Genomic DNA, 25,772 nt, shown 5'->3' with positions numbered 1-25,772 from the left:
TAGAAAAAGAAAACAAAGAAGGGAAAAAACAAAGCAGAACATTATAAAAATAATTCAGAAAGAATACATTTAAAACAAATATTTTTGGACTACAACAGTTTTATCAAATTATTCATACCATTAGTTTTCTCCTTGTATGTGACAGTGAAAAAGGCTGAACCATTAAGTCAGAGAACTATTGCATAATCCCAAATGCTAGAAATGAACTACTGAAGTTTCTATTAGAGAATGTGTTATATATTCCATGAGATGTATATCCAATCAAATGCTGCATAAAAATGTCTGGACATGAATAAAAAATATATTAGAAATCAAGCACTATGATAGAACAGGTAGATACATAAAATTATATTTCTTACAGACTTCAAGATTTATGTTGTTAACACACTGTCTGTGCTTCATAATTAATGAAAGCCATATTGCTATAGATATTTTTCCTTTAAATAGTAATTGTAAACAAACCCAAGCAGATTGGCATTATTCACATTCTCCTTTCCTGTATCTGGCACAGACTGATTACTCAGAAACCTTAATTGCAAGGAAAAAGGCAATAAGTGAGATGTGCTGTTTTCCATCAGACTGTGTCTGTCCAGAAAAATGTGAAATAATATTTGGCATCATAACTTATTGAATAGACACTTTATTTATTGCAGCTGTGGTGATCAGTATTCTTCTGGGACTAAAAGAACCAGATGACACAAGGATAAAATCTGCTGTTTGCCACACTTGCCCCTAGGAACAGCAGAAAGAACAGAGCATAGAGTAAGTTCAAAAGCACTTTGGGGCTGATATGCCATTGTTTTCTTTTAATATAGTTCATTGAAAGAAAAACACATTACAAATTCTGATAATGCTTCAAAAATCACTACTTCTGTGTATCTACATACTTCTATTTCCATTAGGAGTGGAATGACTGTTTAACTATTTGGTGCTATGGCAAGTAAATGCAAATGGCACAGAGGAAATTTTGTATAAGGACTCTCTTGTATTTTCTGTTGTGGGAGGCAGGGAAGTAAAGAGTTAATTTGTTTGCTGACAGCACAGCAGAATTACCAATCTGTGAAACAACTGAAGTCATAAAGAGAAAGTAGTGAAAGGGCTAGAGAGAAGGGCAGTCTGTAAAATGTAAGAAAAATGCAAGCAAGTGAAGGGAAACAGGCACTGAAGAATGTCAGCAGGGAAAGTCTGAAAGAAAGCTGGAATGTCTTTATAAGCCTGTGGTAATAAGAGTTTCTATATTTGCTTAGGCCTTGCCTTGGTGTGTTTTTTGCTGAAAAATAATGTAAGTGATTTGGAAATTCCATTTCCTTTTAAAACTTCTCATTCAAACTTTTATAGCTCTCTTTCTCAGCTGCTTCTTACAGTGAAATTAGTATGCTTTTCAATAAATCCCAATATGTTTTTGAGAAATTTAAAAACAAAGTAACATGCAAAAAAACCTCCCAATAATACAAAAAAAATGCTAGCAATTTTCCAAGGAGATAGAAGATAAAAATTCTGACCAGCCCATGCAAGTCTTTCACTGTGTATTTAAATATAATTCAAGGCTTTTTTACCTATTTTAAAATAGTGGAAAATTAAACCACAAAAGTTACCAATGAAGAAACATTATCTAAACTAGCTGGAACTGTCCAGTTAGAGTAAAATGTTAAGGTCTGAGAGAGCTGTAAAACTATTCTGCTTTCTCAGCAACTATAATTAAAATTGCCATTTTTATAACTCGGAAACAACCAAGGCAGCAAATAAACTGCATCACCTTCCTGTTCCCCTTCCATCCCCAAGAGCATTTTCGTCTGAACTGATAAGCAGTCCACTTCCACAGTATACAGAGATTCCTGAACAAATTTCTTTTTTGGAAGAATTCTTCACCATTGAGGATAGTCTTTCAGCAGAGTATTTTGCATTGTGCACATAAGGCTATGAATGCGTTATTTTAATTTATTCTTACCACAAAGCAGTAATTCACTGTATCATTTTAATTTCCGTTATATACGTTGGCATGACACATTCAGTCTAAACCCCTGTTGTCAGTGACCAGTAAACTTCTAAAACAATTGGATCTATCAATTAAAATCTGTGAGTGTTTCAAGCCTAGAGGAGAAATCTTGTGGAAAACTTTTTTGCATCAAAAATTCCCTTATTTTCAGGACAGGTTTACAAATAAAGAAAAGTAATTCCCACTTTTTTAGCTATGGGTTCTGGCTGGAGTTTAGATAGAGTTTTCAGGGTCTTCTTGGCTGTTACTGAAATTGTGTACACAACCTTTCTTATTCCCTCCTACCTCAAGACTCCAAAAAAGGGAGTAGCCTATGACCTCCAACATCACACATCATAATCAAAACTGACCCCTCAATTGTATGAACACAGGGTATTTCTTAAATAGCAAAACTATCACAATAATTTAGATAGATTTTCCCCTTGTATTTTCTAATTCCCCATCCTACAATTTCTTCTATATTTTAAAATAAAAAATGTTAAAAATAAAGGCAGCAGCTTTTTCACAGGTTGGTCATGCCCTGTTCACTTGTAAAAATATTTGTAGGCAATCCAATAATGAATAAGGAAAATGGGAGAATAAAAAGAGCTATTAAATAGAACAGTGGGGGCAAGGAAAAGCAGGATGTAAAGGGCAGGTAAATATATGAAGAAGGATAAATAAGAGTCCACTATTTCTTCCTTGCAGCTATAAGGCCCTCTTGTACTAAGGATTATGAACATCAACATCATACCCTATGAAGCCTGAATACAATCCAGGTCCGTCACTTCAGAAGTATGATCTCTCTATAAATCAACTATTTTTATTTTTAAACCAAATTTCTATCAACGTTTATGAACAATTACAGCGACTCAAACTCAGACAGTGCAGAGTTTCAGATGGATCTCTCCAATTTCTCTTCTCTATGTATTCATCTATCTCACTGTTATACTTAAGAATTTTTTTTTTGTCTCTGTTATACTGATATCAACTGCAAATCCAAAGAGGCTTTGAAGACCTTGAGTAGGTATTGATCATTTTAAGTCTCAAAAAACTACATTTTACAGAATCTGAGCTAACAGGTACAAGGCACAATATAGAAAAAAAGTACAGAGCACAGATATGCAATAAACCAACTGCAGCTTATTTTCAACTTAAAATCTTTAGTGGTAATGAAGGACTAGTTTTGCAATATTCTGGGAGAATAAAGTAACAACTTTAGAAATTCCTAATCAAATATAGAAAAGCTGCTTGATTTACGTTTAAACCTGCATTGTATGCATTTTCAGATTCCCCTACATATAATTTTCATTACATACCATAAACTTAAAGAACAATCTCTGTAACAGACACATCTGTATGGACACAGATATCTATCAAACCCTCAAAAAGTCTACTGGGATATGCATAGTCCCAAATATTGCTAATAGAAATTGGGTGGGAGGTAATCATTCACTTACTCCTACTGCTCCATTGTAGAATTGAAATTCAGTTCCTTCTTTTTTTTTTCAGAGGATGTAGTACATCTGCATATGTGAAAAATTGATTACAGAGGGAAAAAATGGCGAGGAACTATACTCAGCAGTAGTTTTTCACTTCATGGTCTAAGTGACCATTTTTGCAATAAAAAGATAATGAAAATGGTGATGAAGTTCTTGCTACACATTTGTAAGGATTCTCTAACTACTAGGATGGAATAAGTTTAAAATACTCAGTTATAAATTAAACTGAAATATTTCCAATAATCAAATTACAAAATTCTCTCATTTTCCTGAGGTGGCAGGAACCAGTCTCTGAACAAGACTGTGAAAATACTGTATTCTGAGAAAAAAAAAGTGCCTAATACTCAGTTCTAGTGATTGATTAATAATGGTAAATAATTTCAAGGCTTTTTTTCTAATGCTCATTTTCTAAAAACCAAGAACTTATAAATAAACTGGGAGAGCCCAGGGTACAAATCTGTTCATTAAGACTGGCTTTGCATGACAACATAAAATGTCCTTTACTCTATAGATCACTATATAACATGAAGGAGTAATCAGTGACAATACAAATCAATGAAAATACATTGCATTTCTTGTTAGACCTGCATGTTGGAATGACCTTATTCTGAAGTGGAGAAAGACAAGGGGTAATGACTCTTACTGTAGAAGGAAGGAGACTGAAAGGTTATATTGTATAATGTGTCAAACAAGAGACTCAATATTTACACCAATGTAAATTGGAGAGATGAACTCAGAGCTAGTGATTTGCTGCTGCAGATTTGGTGTTTTTTTTGAAATGTACTAGAATAAATATCATTGATTTGGTGTTGAAAGGAAAGTCTTTTCAGACAGTGTCTCCCAGGGAGCACAAGTGATTTGTTATGAACCATGTTACAGTAAGCAAACAATTCTGTGTTTTAGATACACAAATTATATATAATACATTCGGTTAAATTTAAATGATGAAAGTATCCTGTCTTGCATTACCCTTTCTTTACAGTTCTATAGAGAGACTTTACTTCTGCCACACTACACTGTACTTAGTGAGAATTACATAAGAAATACAGACATTTTGTTCCTCTGCCATTATTTGAGCTTAAGCTGAATAAAAACAGCCTCTGAAATTAAAGCACACAATCCAGTTTCTGCCAACAAGGACGTGGTTGGATGGCCCCAGGCAGCATGTAGACTTAGAATACTCACCTATATGTATATTTTAAAGAACTGCAAAGTCAGATGTCACTTTTCAAAAGGATGCACATTCCAGCTTGTCACTCTATATACTTACAACTGGTGAAATGTCTTGAGATTTAAAATTGAGAATAATTTCTTCCCAGGATTAAGTTAGTAAGAGTAGCATTTATGTGCTTAAATACTTAAAGCATTTTTTTTTTTCTGTCACAGCATGATGCATACTTGTCCATGTATTTATTAGAAGGCTTTATTATGGAACACAAAAAAAGACCCTGGCTCTGTCACAATATAGCCACTGAATAAAATTATTTTGAGAAGTATATGGCTCAAAATATTTTCCATGAAGATGTAGATTACAGAAAGCATTCTTTGGCAGGTGAGAGTTTGTCCAAAAACTCTATACATATGGATTTGATCATCCATCATGCCATCCCTACACCCAGCCAACAGGTCTTCTATTGAAGAAAACACCTAAGGTAGAAGGAATGCTTTCAAGTCATACCACTGTTTTAAAAGGCATGGTATAATAAAATAATAGGATCATTTAAGTTGGAAATGCCTTTAAGATCACTGGGCCATCATTTGGCAGCATTAGGCTTCTTGGACTTAAAGTGACTGCTTCTACCCTAAGTTTAGGCATTTGTTTATCCCCCCTTACTCTGCATAATTAAAACAGAGACCTTGTTGCTATTGAATACTTTCATAGCCTGTTGCCCTTCCTCCTTTTGGCTTCCTTGACTCTTCATCTTGCACACTCTCTTCAGAACTGAATCAAATTAAAAAAAAAAAAAAAATCCTGTATCATGAAATACGTTTACTTCGAGCTGAATATTTGGGAGTCCTATTACAAAGGACACACTGTGTTTTGATCATGCAGGAAATTAATTCTGTTAATCAGGGCATGCTTGTTACCAGTTAAAATCTTAGCTAAGTGTTTCTATTGTCATAAATGTCAGAAATGTTTTTATATCAAGAATAATGTTATTGCTTTGCTTTTCAGTGTGCTAAAACCATCACAACAATGTGAAACCTCCGCATAGAATGAGCAAAATACAAGACAACAACATTTGTACATATCAAGATACTTAAACTCCAGGTAGAGTTCAAGTAACAGCACAGTGAATTTTAGGTCTATAAACAGGAGCCATAAAATGAAATTTTAGATAGCTAGGGTAACATTAAAGACAACACAAGAGCATGGCATGCCCTGTGCATTATACAGATCTCAGTTATAAACCCAGAGATGTTCCCTACATCATAAATATCAAAAAACATTGAAGAAAAGTATGAAAGAATTAACCTCTCCAGAGGTTAATTAACACTGAATAGTTTCTGACAACAGCATTCCCAAAATTGCCAGGTGAAAAAAAGTTATTGTGAGAATGGAAATTTAACAAAGGCTGGGACCATTTTCTACTTTTCTTGTCTTGCAGGTCTGCATCTCCAGCCTGCAGAAAGAGAGTTACAGAGAGTCTAATAATTGGGGGCCAGGTCAGGAATAGGCTTGCTCTGACAGTGGAAAGGCTGGGATGACAGAACAGTGCTTGCTAAAGACATGTGGAAGACACAAATTAAGAAGGATGCAGATCCAGCCAAACCCATCAACATAACATAGTGCATTTCTTTGTAGCTGACACATGCCTTCCATCTCCTTCAGTGACACCTCTTCATATGCCACAATAACTGTAAACCCAAACAGTCCAATTCTCACAAACCTAAAATTTGTCCTATTAAATTAGCAATTCATCAACACAACCTTGGTTTCCTCAGGAAGAGAAAAAAATTGTTATAGAAGGCCCAAACAAAAATATGTTGTACATAAAGAAGATTGAAGACCTTTCTGGGTCAGCCTCAGGACCCTCAAGCAGTCAAGAAGAGCAAAGACCAGTCATGCACAGAAAGTGCTAAAATTATAAACTCAATCTTACTTAATTAAAATCTCCATTATTTACACTGTTCTTAGTGTTCCTACCATTTTCTGTGTTTGCACTTCTAGAGCAATAAAGTGACCTAAAAAAAGATGGTTAAAGAGTCTGTCTACATCCAATGCACGGATACGTCTAAAAGTCACACTTCTCTGTAGGGCTCCTGTACCAAAACACACGGACCAGCAATGCACCTAGCTCAGTTCGTAGGGCTGGGCATTCAGAATGGCCATGCTCCTAAGGCTAAAGCTACCCACGTTCAGGATTTAGGACAGCACACTTGTGCAAGAGAAATTCCAGAGTGCTGGTGCACATTGCACCTCCCGCTGTTTCCACAGCAGATTGACACATGTCTACTTAAAAATACCAAGGAAATGTAAGTTTCTCAAAACCAATACTTCCTATGGAAAACTATGCAAAATATCCCAGAAAGGCATGGCAGAGCTAACATAAAAATTTTACAGCCCTTTCCATGTCAGTTTTACCATGCTGTACTAGTAGTACAAAAATATCTTATTTTTTTCCCCTAGTAGATCCATTTTAAACTTCTATATCCTTGAGAAATGCTACATATTTATTAACCTAATCATTAAGAATATGTGTGTGCTTAATAACTAGTTCCAAAATTTCCTAGACATATCAACTCACAAAATTGCAGAAGTTTTGACCTAAATCTTCTTTTGATTCAATGTTTTGAGTCAAATATTTTGAGATGCTCAATAGTGTCAAACATTTTGAAGTCAAAACTCCTACACTGTGTTCCTCAAAGACACTCATTCAATGCTTATTTAACTTGTTCTGAAATTGAAGGAGACTCTTTCCATGCCTTGATAGTCTATTTGATGTTATGTTACCCCTAGAGATGTGAATGTTTTCTTACTACACAATTTTTTCCTCCTACAGGGAGAAATTACTGGGAATTTTTATCAGCTTTTTAGATATTGAACTATTAATAACATAAAATCATGCAATATGAACACTACTCAGTCTCCACTGCACAATTAAGCAAGAATAGTCAGACTCTGAAGGAGGATATGTCAACTAATGTCAATTAATTTATTTAAAAATAGCAGGAAATTGCAGACTAAGTATTTTTCCCTTTACATTACTTTCCCTATTCAAATATATAGATGAGTTTTAGCAAAAATATTAATAATTATTCTAGCAATGACAAAACACATAGCTTAATATGTTGATTTGTACACTGCCTTGCTGTGTATAAAAATCAGGCACAGGCTGCTGCTCCTTTGAGTTTATTTATGCTCCTCTGATGAGGAGCCTCTTGATGCACCTGACACTTACTGAGGTAGAGGGAACTGTAAAAAGATAACTGTTTTAAACATAAAATATCTGTATTGCTAAGAGGTCAGCTTTGCCACTGCTGACTTCATTGCAATTTGCATACTATTAAAGCATTACCCATAATGTTTGTAAAATTTAACTTTAAACCTATGCTGTTGAAGATGTTTACTGAATTGTAAGCACCTAGGACATTTGGGAAATTTGTTAATACTCCAACAGTTACAGTATTTCTGCCTCACCTTGCTACTTATTTAAACCCCTCACAAAAACACACTATTTTGTTTCATTTTATGACAATGAATCTCTTTTTAGTGCAAACTGAGAAATTTAAAGTATACTGCAGTAGTACAGTAATCGAGATAACTTCCCCTCTTATTCTCAATATATTTAAGTTTGTTAAAAATGTCACTAACTTAGTTATTTACTTTTGCTGGGGGCTGAGATCCAATTATATTCCTATAGTCTAGAGGTGATGGTTATGATTTTCTACTTCACTCTAATACAGGCTTTCTCTTTAAATCTCACAGCTCGGTAATCACAGTCATCACATTTGTGGTTCAGTGCTGCATCCACACTCACATTCTTCTTCCCTGGATTTCCATCATCCTTCCCTCATCCCCTCCCCCAGATCTTTATTTACTCCCTAGCAGAAACCGCAAAATTACAGATGTATAATGTGCAGATACAATCTTTGCTTCCTTTTCTCTGCCAGACTAGCACTCTAAAACACACTTCTTTTGGGAAGTACTGATATTAATTCCGTTACTATACCACATGAAGTACCATTTCCTTTGAAGTATTGTAAAAAAGTTGTCCTTAGATGATAATGGAAAGGATGGAGTAAAGCAGGAACAACAAGAATCACTTTACATATTAATAACAACAATTTAGTTATCAAAACAGTACAGAACAAGCATGCTTTTATACTATTCTTTAAAAAATTTAGCTTCCTAGGGTTCTAATAGTCTTTTCCTATGGTTCAGGAATGCACAGTAGCACTCAGCCCAGTGCCTGTATCCTTATTTCAAAGAGAATCATTCAAACCAACATCCACCCTGTCAAGAATCTTGACTTTGAGCTGCTAATGCAGAATAAAAATCAATATAAATTTTGATCATTTGATGAATATTTACTTCTTTCTTTCGAGCCTGGGGATTTAGAATTGAAAACTGCTGAATCAAGTCATTTTATTTTTTTTGTGTTTGTGCCAACACCAATTTACTACCCTCCTGAAAGTTCCTGAACAAGATGTCTCATGTGGCATACATGTTGGTTTTTCCTGTCAATCACAACTGTGTGCCAGTAGGGAACCATAAACATTTTACTTTCATACTCTCAGTTCTCCAAAAAGGAATATTTTGATTACTTCCTTGGAAAAGGTAAACTTGTCTTATTTAGACATACTTTAAAATACCTATGTCTATTTTTCTAGGATAGCTGCTCTGCCTATATTGAAACTATCCATTAAATATTTTCTTTCCAGTATGAATCGCTTCATACTAAGGAACAGTTTACAACTGCAAATAAAGCTTAGCAGCAGAAAACAGATAAAGATCTATATTGACATTATCACTTCCCCTATATATTTTCTAAAAAAATGCATGAAAATTCTAACCAATATGTTTGTGAAAATGTTTGTGAAAATGTTTGTGAAAATGTTTGTGAAAATTAAGATAGCAGGAGATGAATAGATCCCACAAGTGGGCAATTAAGATAGGACTTTGGTTTGCATTTCATCTTTAAAAGAAATGGGCCTTCAATCTCAAAAAAAAAATAAAAGAGTTTATAAAAAAAGTATATGTAAAGCTCCTATGTTTCCATAGTGACGGGGGGGGAGGGAGGGGTGTAAGAGAACAGGGAAAAGGAAAAACTATGCTTCTAAATTTGTAAAAGACCTAGATTAGTTTTACAAGAACTGTAAATGCAAGCAATTTTTCATCTTGAAAATTTTTTTATATATGACTCAGTGGCAGACGGGCTTTATCTTGAGCAATTTTGTTGGTCTCTTATAAATGAAATAAAAGTGGCAGCAGCTGTCTTTCAGAAGGGTGATATAGGTTTGTATAGTCATATGATATTATGTAGACAGATGTTTTAAATAAAATAAAATATTTAGATTGCTAGATACCTTGCTAGATACAAAGGCAATTATAGGATGTCTTTGTTAAATTAAATTTCTCATTCTTTTGAGAAGAAAAAAAGAGAATTGTCCTGGAAACTGTACCAACAGGAAATGATTCTATATCTAAAACAGCTGGAGACTGTAACTAATATAAATTTGCTTGAAAATAAAAATTCTGTATGCCTCTAGAGACATGCAGCAAGAGGCAGTAAAACCAGATGTGATAAAATTATTTTTTTAATAGTATGTTTATATAGTCATATAAAATATTAAGATAAGATCCACTCATGTAGATAGACTGTTCAAGGCTAAAACAAAGTAGCAGAATAATTAAAGCCCAAAATGGTATGAAAAGAGCTGTCTTTTTCTAACAATAAAAGATGCCCCTTTTTGGTGAATGTTGCCTTTTCAAAAACATGCCAGACACCTTAATTTGAAAACAATTCCAATGTGATAACACTTTATAGCTTTAGCAAGACAAAATACAGTAGAAAACTTTTCTCTCAGCAGTTTAAGGTAGATATTGATTCACATCTATGTTATATGTATCAAAGTTCCAAAAATTACTTTAAAAGTAAAGCAAATATTCACTACTCAAATTCCTTTGCTACTTTATTTAGGTAAGCTTTTCACAGTATATAACGGAATTTTTCCAGGGCAAAACTGTACAACCAGGTCTTATGTGAACCCTTCAAAAAATAAACCACTCAATCTACCTAGCCCATGTCGAACATGACTCGACCAACACTCTCCATTTTTGTTGAAAATGCTGCAGTATAACAGACTGCATTTTGTGTACTTGTAGCTTTACTCTTTGCCAAGGCCTCTGTTACAAGCTTGTCATGACTCCAGACCCAAACCTGCACAGCTGATTTGGCTAAAGCACCCAAGCTCTTAACTTATAAAGAAAACATTCCAGGAGGATTGTGAATGCCAAAATGTAAGAACAAGACTTTTACAGGTCTGCCTTTCAAATCACCATTAATATAAATCCATCCAAGTTTGCATAGCCACCTTCTTCCTTGTTCTCTAATAAAATGATACTCTAGCATTGCTTGTTCAGTAATATTGCTTTCTTTCTAAGTAATTTTATTTTGGAATTTAAACAATGAATTAAACTTTTTTTCTCTCATACTTAAAAAAACACTCCAGCTACATAAAACCAAATGAAGCATGCTCAAGATATTGGAAGTGCTGTATTGTAGTCCCTATACAGGAGAAGTAAATAGTGTTAAAGATTCCTTTTAGAAAGCTTCAGGTTGGATTGCTGTCATTTTTTTCCAATAGCCTTAATTGGCTAAGTGCCTTTGGGCAAGCTAATACCCAGAGAGACCTAATCTCAGTAATCTCGTAAACACAATGATTTCAACAGATTTTCATCAAAGACATGATCATTACATGAGATTCTGCCTGTTTGGTTCTATATTATTTCTCATTTAGAATGTAGTTAAAATTGCCATATAGACACAAGATTTATTATGACAGAGTTCTGTGTTACTGAAAATCCAACAAAAAGGAGATATTTAGCTATTTTTATTAAAGTTTAGACAGCTGTTTAAATGGATATAAATGAACATTTTCATTTCAAAATTAAAAGGAAATAGATTGAAAAATAGCAAAATCACCCTTCTGAAGTTTTAGATGTCCAAAGATGAAATATGTATGTAATGAATGTTCATGTGACTACACATTTACAGATTTTTTTTTTTCCTTCAAACATTAGGAAGGATAACTGAGATGACAATAACACAGCAGAGTATAATAATAATATCTGCTACATCTTTTTAGTTTAACACCTGACCGATGAAAATGTGACTTCTCTGCCATTAAAATAAGATGCAGAGTGACTCAAGGAATCTAAAGATCAATTACTACAAAAAATATGTCAAGGGAAAGCTATAATGCAAAGATACACCCAGTAACCATAAACAAGGCAATAATTACATTTTTACATTAAACAGTTAAAGAAGTTGAATATTACTACATGGAAATTCTGGAAACTGAGATTACAGTAGACTGTAATCTGTTTTCAGAGACAAAAATAAGCATGAGTTCTAAACCATCTAATGACCTAACAAAATGGTTTGGGACACATGCTCCACAGAAGTGAAAATAGCAACAAGCATCATTTATGCACTGATTAATCTAGATCTAAGAAAGGTCACAAACTGATAAGTCAAGGGTTAAAATATATTTTAAATGCAGTTTGGTAAAAAGGTTTTATTATAATCTCACAAATTTCTCAAACAGATTAACTGACACTGTGAGGATTTTTTTGCATTTGCCATAGCATTAATTAAAATGGAGGCACTAAGCTTGAGTGATACAATGGAAGATTATATTAGAGATTTTATTAAGAGGCACAGGCAATCTATTAAACAGAGAAGTCAGGACCCATGTAGTGGAATGGTCTAAAGCCTAAGGGTATTTTTAGCAGGATATAGATAGGCACAGGTGAGAGATTATAGTAACCTTGGGCTCCAGGTCATCTTTGCTGAGCATGCATGAAAACTGACTTTGTACTAATCTGTTTCCACAGATGCCACATAGGAATTATGCTAAGAGGTACTTTTGCATTACATGTACACACAAAATTTGGATCCAACCACAAAACCCTACACTTATTCTTCAACTGTGTGTCCAAAGCATAAAAAGTTAGCATGCTTTTTTGGGGATTTTGATTTCTTTGTAACTGAACCATCAATATTTCAATGGAGTAGGCTCAGATTAAAAGTTCAAGTCCTGGAGCTATCAGAAATAATTATCCTAGAAAGTTGTAGGGTAGCAGGACATTATGGTCTTATTTATGGAGCTTAGGTAGAATTTCCAATCAGCATGATTGCATCTATTTCTAGTGCTTTGTTAATCGCTTCCTGAAGCTGCTCATTAAAAGCTCCTATGTCAACACGTAATGCTGTGGTGGCTGAAACAGAGATTGGGAATACAATCACATCTCATGGCTTGGCTGAGAAGTACCCTGCAACATTGTGCACTTTATCACAAATGCTGTTTTCCCATTTGATAAAATGCCTTACCATGTCATGGAACAGTGGTCATTTATTTCAAAGGAACAAGCTGAATCTTCACCATTAAATGCTGGATGTGAGAAAACATCATTCTATTTCTGTCTCCCTCAACAATGGAATTGCAGTGCGGCCCAAGTACAGCAATTTAACATCTCTCTTACAACAGCCACAGAAGTGATGACAGCCCTAGACAATAATCACTTGCCAATACCACAGTACTTACCTACTGACTGTGAAAGCTCTCACAGCCATAGTCAATAATTGAACCGTCCAATTCCACTGTGCTGTATGTGATTGGTGATATTATCCCTTTAAGTGTGTTATTTAAGTTTGCAATGCAGTTAATTGAAACCCTACTAGATGCAAATCAAAAGTTTCAGTCTTAATTGAGATATTTTGAAAATTGAACCCATTGCTTCAGGCAGGTGCTACATGAGATTCCATTAATATAGGTAATTAACATTAGCCTCTGCTTTAATTAACATGCACACTTTAATTAGTAAAGCATTAACCAACATTAAAAAATCTGATCTTCATGCATCACAAAAACCACAGAGTTATGACTATGTTATTTTTTCCAAGACTGTAAATCATACAACATATAAATTCTTTCTTTCTTTAAAAACACCAAGATATTTTAAAAATAAAAATAGACATATAAAATGTACATCTGTGTTTTACCAGAACATTTAGGAAGCTCACATAATACTTCAAAACTTTTGCCTGAAATTTATAAATATATATATTAGATACACGTGAGTCTCTAGTCACTTTATAAATTAAAATAATTCAGTTGTAATCAGAGTCACTGGTTACTACTGACTCTATGGTGGAATCCCAGACAGCATTTTCCAGAGCTGGCATTTTGACAACAAATGTCCTCTCAACAGTACCAGCTTTGTTTCCAATCATGCTCATTTTATCATGATATGACTGCAAATGTGTGAATATGAACTGAACTTGAGTTTGCTTAAAGACTCTTCTTCAAGAACTACCCTGTTCCTTCAAACGGTGTCATAAACCCATTGCTGAGTGCCATCACCTCTGGGACATCAAGTAACTGGAGAGCTGAAGTGATACCACTGAGCTGGTTCAAGATCAGCCATTCTGCACAGCAGCTGCCATTTACAGCTGTACAAGTTCTATAATCAAGGGAACTTCAAAAGGAAGGGAACAAGTGCAGCTATGCTTTCAGACCAAATGCAGCAATTTTTCTTTGATACAGACAAGCTCTTTTTGAGTCTGGATTAAAATTAAAAATTATTTAGAACCATACTATGTTTCCAGACATATATAACATAAGGAATTCCATCCAAGACCATGAAATTAAATGTTGCAGAGCTCCAGCTGAAAAACTTTCTTTAAATAAAATTTAACATCAGTGTCTTTCAATATACATTTCCAAACAAAGCAAAGATATCTTCAACTTCCTTATCCTTTCCTTCTGCTATGTATTTATCCATTTGATCCTGACAGCTTTCCTTTAAATATGGTCAGTTCAATTTCTGCAAACTCATTATTATCACAAAGAGGATTTCTGATCCACTCCACTCACTTTATTTCCTTTCTTTTCTTTCTCAATATGTACAGGTGGGACACATATCCATTATTTTAATATAATTCTCAGAATGCTGGATGTGTTGGTTCAAATAATAGTCAGTTTAAACCTAGATCTGATTCTGCAAGTTTTGCACATTCTGAACATCCACTGCAATTGCAGTGAAAGGAATGCTTGATGTTAAAGAATTATATACTCTATTCATATTGCATCCAAATTTATGAAGATCACAAAGACAGCACATACATGTGCAGAGGAAAGAATATGTCCTTTCTGAAGCTCCTTACCAGTTCCATATCAATTGGGGCTCTGTTTCTTTTTGTTAAATGGGAAAGAACTTTAACGAAAGAAACATAAAGATTTAAAAAAATATTTAAAACTGGTAAGATTCACTTAATCAATTTTAAATACTTTTTCTCCATGGGAGTAAATCCTACATTGTATTTCATATTCGTAGCACACATGCACACACATCTCAAATGTAAAGCTTTCCAGATACTGAATGAAAAATGCTTCCAGCTCAAAAAAGCTAGGTCTGTTTGGTGCAATTTGCCAGATTTTGTGGGAGTCTGCAGGATGTATTGTGGAATTTTGACAGTTCTCCCTGAAAGTAAAAGAGTATTACAGCTAAAAGAATACTTTGCTGAGTCCTTTTCATGGCATGCTGTTGAATTTACCATACTTTATAACCTGCAAAACCACAGCTAAACCAAAACCAACATAAATAAACAAAAATATATCCTGACTTATATCAGAGTAACTCACAGTGATCAGAAAACTATTATTTCTGATGTGATGATATATTAAAAACAGTGATTTTCACAATACAGAGTTCTTCTAGGTCTATGCATGCTCAGATTTACATGTAATGCTGAATATTTTTTCCCATGGTAAGTAACAGAGAAACAAGAACAAAATATGCAAAACTGGCCTTAAAAAATTCTAAGCAGCACATTGAGAATCAAGATAGACTTATCCTGAGGTAGAGAACCCACAGTATATTGATCACACATTGATCAAGGAGCTGCAGAAGCTCCTGTTCCTCTGTAGAACAATTCAACTCTGCAAAATACCAAGTCCTCTACAGCCCCATCAGAAAATCATTCTCAGGTCATCATTGCAACCTAATGAAATAGTTGGTTCTACCTATACAGCTCTTCCACTGTTTCAGAGGAATCCTCCCTATGGGGAGGACTGCAGTGGGCAATGGGGGCAACAGAAGAATACAATTAAAAACTTCAATCTTGATTGCACTTTATCTACAAGTGTTGTTGGGTTTGGGCAAGAGCTTTTTTTGCTTTTACAGCATGTTGCTACTTACATGAACGTGAAGTTTCGGTGATGGACTTTACAAACACCATAGTCTTCATTCGATTGCCACAAAGTTAAAATAGGCATACCTCCCCTTTAAATACCAAAATAAACGTTTGGAATAACTGACCCAGAAATTCTATCATATAAATATCAAATCTTCATTTATCTGTTCCACCATTTCTGAGTTTCTTTATGCCAACTTGTTCAGACCCTTTTTAAAAAATGAACTGGTTAAAACAGTCCTATCATAGTAAAAACACGCACTGGTCATACAATATTATAAATTTGCTACTTCAAAATTTGATAAAGCTATCATGTTTAAAATATAGAAATTAATCTCTCAGACTGATCAGCATCGTAAGTATGATGCCCTTCTTCACCACTGATCTCTGTAAAAACTGGTGTCTCAAAGAAGTTTTCAGCAACAAGAAGTATAAAGGGAATGAAGTACATTGTATTCATAACATCTTGAAATATTTCTCCTTTTTTTACCCCCCTAGTGAGGTCCTTAAAGTGCTAAGCATCAAAATCTTCTAACACCCCTAACAAAATAGGGTAAACCTAGAGAATGAAGGATGGGTTGCATTCTGTCAAAGTCAATGGAATTTTTCTTATTATTATTTCAAGCAAGAAGAACATGCTCTTACAAATCATGTGACAAAATTAATATATATCTAAATTCATAATTTTAAAAACAAGGATTCTAGACACTAATATTCTACACATTTTTAAGATAGGGAATTCATATCATTGCATAACTGATGGGGTTAGTTACAATATGAGGCTGCAAGCAAAGCAAATTCAGAAAAGTCAGTGAATTTCCATTTTCCAAAAATAATGTAGGCCACATTTATCCTGAGATAAACAGGACAGTATCATGTTTGGTTATTAACTTGGGCTGGAACTTGAAATATCAGCCTTGCTTCTCCAACACAGCTGCAGGAAGGAAGGGCTGGGGTTACAAAATCTATTTTATTCCCTATGGGAAGTGGATTTTGCCCTCTGGTACTAGCTGACACTCCTTCCAATACAAATTAGTCATTTGTAGCTATAGGTGAACCATGACACAGAGAGGTGCAAACAGCAGTGTCATGTCTACGGCAACCAAACACCTACCTTGGGTTGAGCTGAGAGCCATCCCTGAAGATTTCTTGTCTATTTCTGACTCTAGCAGGTGGTTTGATGCAAAACACTAAACTTTGCCTCCTTTATCTATGATTCATACTTCTCCTAACACAATAAAGTTAAGAGCAATCTTGTACCCTATAGGGTTTGACATGTTCTGAAGCCCAACTTTAAACACTCCTGGAACACTTCTGTAATGATTAAAAATTTAAAGTGTGCACTATATAGCACCCAATGTCTTTCTGTTAAGAACCACTACCTTTCTTAGGCTAATAAAATACATAGCTAGCATCTTCTATAACTATTTTTTTTTTTGTTGTTTCTTGAAGGTTTATAGCTAATTTGGCAAATGTGACTTACACTTAAAAAAGTAACAGTGAATAATAGAATTCACCTTGGAAGTTAGCTTACTAAATCAATTTTTTAATCCTACATTTTATTTTTTATGTTTAAAATTACATAGTATAGACACTGGAACATCAAAAACAGTCACACTGAGAGGCACTTTTTAAAGATAGAGAAGTGTGATCTTCTAATTCATATCTACCTGAGTTGCACATAACCCTTTTTAATTACATAAATTCAACCTTGAATTAAAAAATCATACCACAAAGTAGAAGCAATCTACTTATATGTTGATTTTTTCCCACTTGTGTTTGCATGGCTGTGCCAGGATCCTGGAAAGAGTATTTTTCTTTCTGTGCTGGTCTTGCTGCTAGCCAATGCTGGCATTCACTATTTGTGCCTCTGGCAGAACTTTTGTTCTCCAATTGATTTGCTGTCCTACTGAAACATTATCAGGAGCATGGGAAGTTTGCTGCTGTACTGAAAGAGAACACTTTCTGTTTCCGTTTTCCTTCTTACCCATCTAATGAGAACATCACATTAAGAAGCCTCTTTAACAAACTTACCTATTTTTCTTCAATACATAAGGAAAAAAATATAGAGAAGCACAACAGTTCCTGTTAATAAATATAAACACTACATCTGTGTTTAGTTTGTTAATTGGTAATAATTTCTGTATAATCTTTAGGCACAGTATGCTAATTTAATTCAAGGAAAAGACCTGCAATAAGTCAAAATACCCCAGGATGCATGGGCATTTTGCATCTCTCTAGACAAAAGAATGGAAAAGGACATCTAGAAAACTTAGCAGAAACTGGAGAAAAAGTAAAGACAGGCCAGTTTTGATCATGTATTTCTTTGCCAATTGACATACATAATAGAAAATGGTAGAGAATAGGTTAAATAGTCTAAAAGGATTTTAACCTTAAATTTGACAGAAGCTAAATGGCTGTGACATTGGGTTCTTCTACTTTATTCCAGCTAGTAATCCACCTTCAAAGTTCCTGTCAGGTAAATGACCTTGTATTTCATTAACTGATAATTAAATGGATTTATTCCACTAACGGTTTTAATTAAAATGCTAGAAATATTGATTACCCCTCTCATCCTTATTCCCCCAGATGAAAAAAAGGTTTTAGGAATGTTTATTTAGAGAAGACAGAGAATTAAATTAGATTGAATCTCTATGAGACCTGAAGACTGGTTCTTTCATTTCTGCTGCTCAAGCAGAAAAAGGTTTCAATTTTTTGATGTTTGATTAATTATTTTGAAATCCATTTATGCTTACCTTGGTGTTTAATTAAAAATGTCATTTTTAGCATAATTTAATTGGCTATCTGTGGAAGACTAACTTCAAACTTATATTTAAAAAATGTTGTGTTTTTTTTTAATTTGGGGTAAAAGAAACTTTTTACTTATTTGCTTTTGCTGTAAAGGTATCATCTCATGAATGAAGAACTAAGAAGGGCTGAAGCTTAACTGGATTAACTGCATTACTACATTTGAATATGACAATACATATGCTTATGAGTAATGCAGCTTCATTTGGCTGTACACTTGAATCCATTACCAGCCATTTAGAAACCCTAATCTAACAAAGATGGAGTGAGTCCCTCCAAGTATGTTGGATGCATTATTAGTAATATTAACCAAACTCTCTGCAGTGTGTCCATAAATACTTTTAGTATGAGCTGGAATCCTTTTGCAAATTATTTATTTTCTGTATATATTACTGGAAAAAAAAGATTCAGTTCCATTTATAATCAGCAAACAATTATTAAAATATATTTTCAAAAAATTATATACCATGTGTGATTATTTCACTGTTTTCTTATCCAATAGTCTTACTGATGTAAGTTCTGGTTTCTATTTGGACCACCTTCCACTGAAGAACTACTTTTTCCATTTTAGTGAGAAAGTGATTAAAATCAAATTACTGGTTTGTATAATTTGTATAAGGATACAGTAATAATGTGGTCTTATAATGGGGTCTTATAAAGAGCATATTTTGTTACCACTTGCTAGCTATAAAGTATATTATCTAGAATATTCTCTATGAAAGTAACAGTACTTTCCTAATAAAAACACAAACAAAATAGCTAAAGCCCTAATTCTGTAAAAGACATGCTTACCTTCAAGCATACATCTGTCCCATTGAAGGGCAATAGTATTATTTCCATAGTTACCACTTCAAGTCATGGACTTGCTTAAAAGTTTTGGTGACTCAAGCTCCTCACATCTACTTATTTTTCTTTTTCTGCTATTTACTTGTGAATTGAATGCTCCTTAAATATGAATCCAAAATCTAACAAAAAAATTACTTTTATGGAAAGACTAATTGCAGTAGGTAATTTTATTTCAAGTCTGAAAAAGAGAAAATCTCTCCTCTACAGATATGATATTGGACTCTTAGTCTTGTCAAAAACACATTAATTATCTATTTCACATAGTCAGTACAGTTTATATTTCTCCCCTCATTCCTCAAGTGCTTAATGCAGAAAAAATTCATAGCCTTATTCCAAGTCCAATGAATTAATTAAAATATTCCTATTCCAAACATTTGTCTCCAGACCTCCATTTCTTTACAGTTATTCTAAAATATCATGCAAGCCCGAAATACAGTTAGATAACAGTGGCTTTTGTATGGTCATTCAGCAAATGTTGGCTTTCAGCAAATGACGGTGAAAAGGAAGTGACAAAACCCCAAGACCAGCTTGTGCATTTGTGAGCTGCAGAAGACTTAAATTGAGGAGCTGAAAATGAATTGTGTAGCATGATAATGCCTTTTGGGAGTCACTGGATGTCCTACTTGCCTGATGTGTTCATTTTATATTTTTGAAGCACTGCACACAATTTTACTTGTGAAGTTTTCTGTGACGGTGCAAGTTCAGTAGGCAGCACACCAAGTGGACAAATGGACTAATACAAAAAATTCCTATAGGTCTATTTCCAAATTCATGGCAGCTACTCCAGTGATCACTTGTTTCCACAGGTATAGGTTTGCCAGATGAGGCTGTTACTGCTTTTTGCTCTAGTTGTGAAATGGAACGGTAAAGTTGGACCTGCCAACTTTCACAGCCTGTGTCTGTTCCAGTGAAGGCAGCAAGGCCTGTCGAATCTCTTGGTAAAGATTCTGCTTCTTTGACATACCAAGTGCCAAGACACATTCCTGTCCTCTTTCAGAGAAGGACTAAAGAATTTGGTCATAACATTTTATTTCTGAATTACTCTTTTATTGCTTGCTTCATTTTCATTATCCAGGGAAATAGAGTATTGTGTTATTTTTATTTAATTTTCTACTGTTGATTTGCTCAATTTTTAACAGGATCATTTTGCTTTATTTGGTTAAATATTCTTTTGTGCAAATCTGCTAAGTTACAGCAGAATTTTTGACCATGTGGTGCCTATAAATTAAAATTCTGACAACAATGATCTATTGATTGCTTTCCATGTCTACTTCCAATGACGACTTTGAAAATAATGCAAATAAAAAATATGTCACTTAATCCAATAACTCATGTCCATGGACAAAAAAAGATTGAAAATATGAACCTGTTGAAGCTTTTTGGTAAATAGCAATCGCTATTCAAAACTATAGAAATTACATAAGCAAATCCATGTAAAAGTGATGCCTTTACTGTTGTTACCATTGGGAGCAATTGAATTTGTCTGTTTTCAGAGATATGTGAAATAATTTTTAAAGATGCACATGGCATAGGTTTTATAGCTTTTTTTTTCCAAAACTTTGAAAAAATAGCTAAGATGAATAACTTTATTTTTAACACTGATATATGACACATTTTAACCTGTCTACACACAAAAGTAGTGCTGTTAACAACAGCAACTTTCTTCAAGTATGCTATGAATCACTGTATTCCTTTTCCCTTTTTTCATGCACCATTGCCACTATCTTACCTTCAGCGGTTTTGCTAGATTTCAATGAAGATGGAACCAGAGGGCACACATTAGAATTTTATATCAGTTCAAGAAGGGGAAAGAAGAAAGACATATGAAGCTAGAATGACATTCATTGAAGGTTCCCTAGGGAAGATAACACATGTTTTTGTCTTTCACCTGCTAGGCATGCTAAATCAGTGCAATGAGAAGCTAATTTATGAAATATATTTCATTGAAACCTGGACATCTTTACTGTTGCTAGTTTGGATATTAGCTTTTCAGAAATAGATGGCAACTAATTTAAAAGATGTTAAAAGACTGATTTTCTTAGCTATTGCTTACAATATATGTTCACTGGGACTCTGGATTGCAAAGCATAAGCATTTTGAAAGCAGTTAGGATTAGGTGAAAGCTAAAATTTACGCTTACAGCTCTTTCAAAAAAGGAGTAAGTTTCTTTCAAAACCAAAAGAGGATTCTACCCTATTTTTTTTTAAATGTACTGGAATAGCACAGTAGCTGCAAGAAAGGTGACAGTGTCTTACCCAAACATTGTCTCAGCCACCTTCAACAGCAGATGTGCAACAATTCAACACTGAGCAGTTAGTTTATTATCAAGGAAGTATAGACTGTCTTTTGTTCCTCTCAGGGTCCAGTGCATAAAAGCCAGCTCTTCAGGAGAGACCTTCAGGCTACCTGTGTTCAGGGATTGTATACTAGAAGATTTTTCAGACCTTTTCATTTTAAGTGTGAGAAAATGTATTTTATGGCTGTTAATGGAGCAGGATGCTAACATAAAATTTGAGAATTATTCACCATCGAAAGGAACACTGGAAAATGTGATACCTCTATTTTTGTTGAGGGGCTTTTTGTAAACAAGAGCACCACAACACTTTCCTGTTTTGCTGAACACACAGTCACAAGGAATTTAGACATTCCATAATGCAGATGTAGAGACCTACAATTCAAAATGCATGTACTAGTAGGGTTAAATTTTAAAAAGTATCCAAACTGCCTTACAGATAATTCTGTTTAATTTTAACAGTTTCATGATCAGACACAGATGTGAGCTTAATATCAAAGAGGATTTAATGCTTACAACAGTTATGTATCATAATTTATTCTATTTATAATTTTGGTGCTGCATTAGCATTTTTTTATTCTTAAATAATCCAAGCCAAGATTTTTTTTTTTTTTTTAATTAATTTTTAAATACTGGACACATCTTCTGGCTGTACTACTGGGACTTGAAAATTCCTTATTCTGAAAAAAAGAAGCCTGGAAAAATTGGAACACCCAGGAACTTAACTACTACTGGTAAATATAACTATCTTCACTATACCCAGAACTGAAGGTTGCACTAAAACCTTTGTCTTTAATCAGTCCTTCAACTGCAGTGTTTGTTGGCCCCAGTGGAGTGAGGAACTTTAGACTCGTGAGCAGCTTCAGCAAGGTCAATGCAGCAACATCCATGCTTTAAGGTTTAGTGCATGTTTAAGCATTTCGCTGAATTTATGCCACAGGCTCTTTCTGAGCATTTATGCAAGAGGCAAGGGAAAATGTGTCAGTTAAAGTTACCTGTTCATTTGGTGGGATGAATGATCTCTTTTGCTCAGTAAAGTTTCCCTGGCTGTTTCCATGTCTTTATTGATGTGCTCTTGACACTGAAACATTTTCTTTCTACTGATAATGCATTTTCAATCATTTAAAAGCTATTTATGCCCACACTAACTTTTACACACCAAGAAAGAGCACAATTATCATCAATTCTTATTTATTATTCTTTCATATTGACTTAATACTTTTTAAATGGTTGATCTAAATCAGCCCAAATTTTTACCACTTCAATTCAATTTCCATTGTGAGAACTTCCCAGAAACTGAATGCCTCTAAATTTTATCTTCCATTCCTGCAGTCTGCTGCAAATTGACAGACCAACCCATGTGGACCCCAGTGTAGAAAGCTCCACTGCAGTCAGTAGGTATCTGCTCAGGAATAAGCAGTTGCAAGATGAAGATTTTAACATTGAGAAGTTCACAACTACATATTCATGTGTCCAAATTCCCACTATTTTCTGGGTGACATCAGTTCCCAATTTGTACAGGCACTTCTTTAAAAAGCACCTATAGGTTTGTAGACCCTTGGGATGTTTGGGCACCAAAGTACCTCAGCAACAGTGTCTTTAAGTGACTGCAGCACCACAGTATTTTTCGAAGCCTGTGTTCTTTGGCTATCTGAATTCTTCTTTTATGTTTGCTAGCAAACACAATATATACCTGTATATTCTTCTTTTAAAGAAACTGCCTTTTTTTTTTTTGTTACATTTTATCTCATTATTTCATTACAATTAATTTTCCCAAAAACTAATATTAAATGCTCAGGACTACGGCATAGCAGCATAGTTTGGGGATCATGAGACAGTACCTAGAAATAAATATAATTTAAAAAAATATATAAACACAAGAGAAAAAATAGTGATAGTTGGATACTGAGATCTCTTGTAGCCTATTATAGAAATATGCCAAGACTTAACTGCAAAACAGAACCCTTTCCAGAATGTAGGACTGTCTGGATTCAGACTGCCAGTGTGGCATTTGCACTGTTGCAAAGGGAGAAATAAACAATATTCTTGATTATTCTAGTCATTTTACTGAAAGGTACTTTTCCAGCATTAGCATGAAATGGCATCGGCTAAAATTAAGCTTTAGCCACTACTGCTTTTTAAAATGTGCACAGAATTATGCATAGGAATTAATAACAGCTTTTTCTGCTCTATTTTTTTTTGGTACAGAGTGTCAGAATGGTAGTGACTTCTTTTGACCTTTAGAAAGGACAGTCTTTTGGGAAAGCAGATATTCTTCTTTTATAGGGGAACTGTGTAAACATAAGTAATGTGCTTGTGAACATTTTATGATCAAGATAATAATAAAGGATTTAGCTTCACTATTTGCCACACAAAATAAATCTTTAACAGAGCTGACTGTTTTGTGACTTCTTCAGCTGAATACAGTGGTGCTTATGCTAACTATATCTTCAGTGCTGGCAGCCCTGTGAGAACTCCCAGAAAACCTTTCATGTCATTAGACATTCTCAGCTGGTCTCCAAGTGAAGGAGTATCCAGCCCCTTGTCAAAGAAAATGTCATCATAAGATTACGAGGGAGTAAAAGTAAAATTAAGTAAATCAGGGAAAATGGAATTCTGAGGAGGATGTGTAAAGTATATTTAAAAAGTAGGGAAGATCAGCATCTTGCTTAGTACACATTTGAATATTCCTACAGGAAAAGAGAATATAAAATTGAACTACTGATCTCCTGAGGACCAGACCACTGTAGGGAGGATATTCTCTTTTTCTAACTGGACAGATTCTGTGTAGCTGAGAACAGAAAGCGGTTCCTACTTACTATCAGAAAAAGGTATGGTTATGCAATGAACATTATCTTGGAAGTAGACAGGGTGATTTATATGTACCAAATATTTCAACTTGGAGAGGCAACAAGAGTAAAATTTAAAATTACAAATTATAAATTAGGCTATGGAAGGCCAGGTCCAGGAGTATTTTCCTATGATAACCCCCCGGCCTATCTACAGGAAAATGGATAAACTTTGATGGTGTGTTACTTTGAATAACCATGAGTTATTCATACGGTGGCTGACAGGAAAAGCTACTGCTAATAATAGTTAAGAAGATTATAAACAATATGCACATACATAGCTGATATATAGCTGTCCCTGTATATTGTTTGAATATTTATGATTCATATTCTTTACCTTATTTTCCTCTTCAATGCAGTGAAACTTCAGACCAACAAACAGTAAAGATATTTAGAGGACCTCAGAAGGAAAACCCTTTTTCCAGGAGACAAACTGATATGGATAATAAGATAAAAACATTCAGACTTACAATTATTCAGCTAAACTATTACCTGGATGTTACAATAAGTAGTCTGCTTGTCAGAACTAGTCCCTCTCAGCCCTAGCTCTTGCCAAAAAAGCCTGAGATACTCAGGCATTGAAGTGTTGATTTAAGTATGCAGTCTTAAACACTTAGGTCTGAATATTTTTACTTAAGTGACCTTTACAAGGTCAGGAAAAATTTTATGCATAACCCTCTGTTGACTTACACCTACTCAATTCAGCACTTTAATATTAGGCTCCCTGCTGTTTAATCTTCTTTTCAGCCCAAAGTTGTAACTAAAATCCTGAATTTACCATGATGTATACACATGTTGAATAGCATGTACCTAAAAGCTGTGTAAAATTAGAGAGACATATCAGACCCATATCAAGAAACACACATGGGAGGGAATTTAGAAACAGAGTTTGAAGTGCAGGCAAGGTGGCCAACTTCTCCTTGCAAAGCATGGAAATATTTGGGTAGCAAAAAGGGATTTCAGACATTCAGTGTACTGAGCATAACATTAAAAATGGAATCAATAGGAAATGATGAAGAAAGGCCAAATTTCTGGCTGTCACCTCAAAGTCTCAGATAGAGGTTACAGAGGTCT

The 25,772-nt window shown here is 34.4% G+C and overlaps 1 protein-coding gene and 1 long non-coding RNA gene across 7 annotated transcripts in view; one reads left to right on the top strand and one right to left on the bottom strand.

Moving 5' to 3' along the window:
* AKAP6 (A-kinase anchoring protein 6) overlaps window positions 1-25,772 on the bottom strand; it is a 258,501-nt gene that overhangs the window by 86,470 nt on the left and 146,259 nt on the right. The gene's annotated exons all lie outside the window — the stretch shown is intronic.
* On the top strand, window positions 7-12,065 carry LOC140684389 (uncharacterized). The gene is made up of 2 exons (XR_012056599.1): window positions 7-2,754; window positions 5,654-12,065. It is a non-coding gene; the product is annotated as an uncharacterized lncRNA (long non-coding RNA).

The sequence above is a fragment of the Taeniopygia guttata genome, chromosome 5 (assembly GCF_048771995.1).
Source record: "Taeniopygia guttata chromosome 5, bTaeGut7.mat, whole genome shotgun sequence".
NCBI lineage: Eukaryota > Metazoa > Chordata > Aves > Passeriformes > Estrildidae > Taeniopygia > Taeniopygia guttata.
The sequence above is the reverse complement of the archived record's forward strand: the minus strand, read 5'-3'. Positions and strand labels throughout refer to the sequence as shown.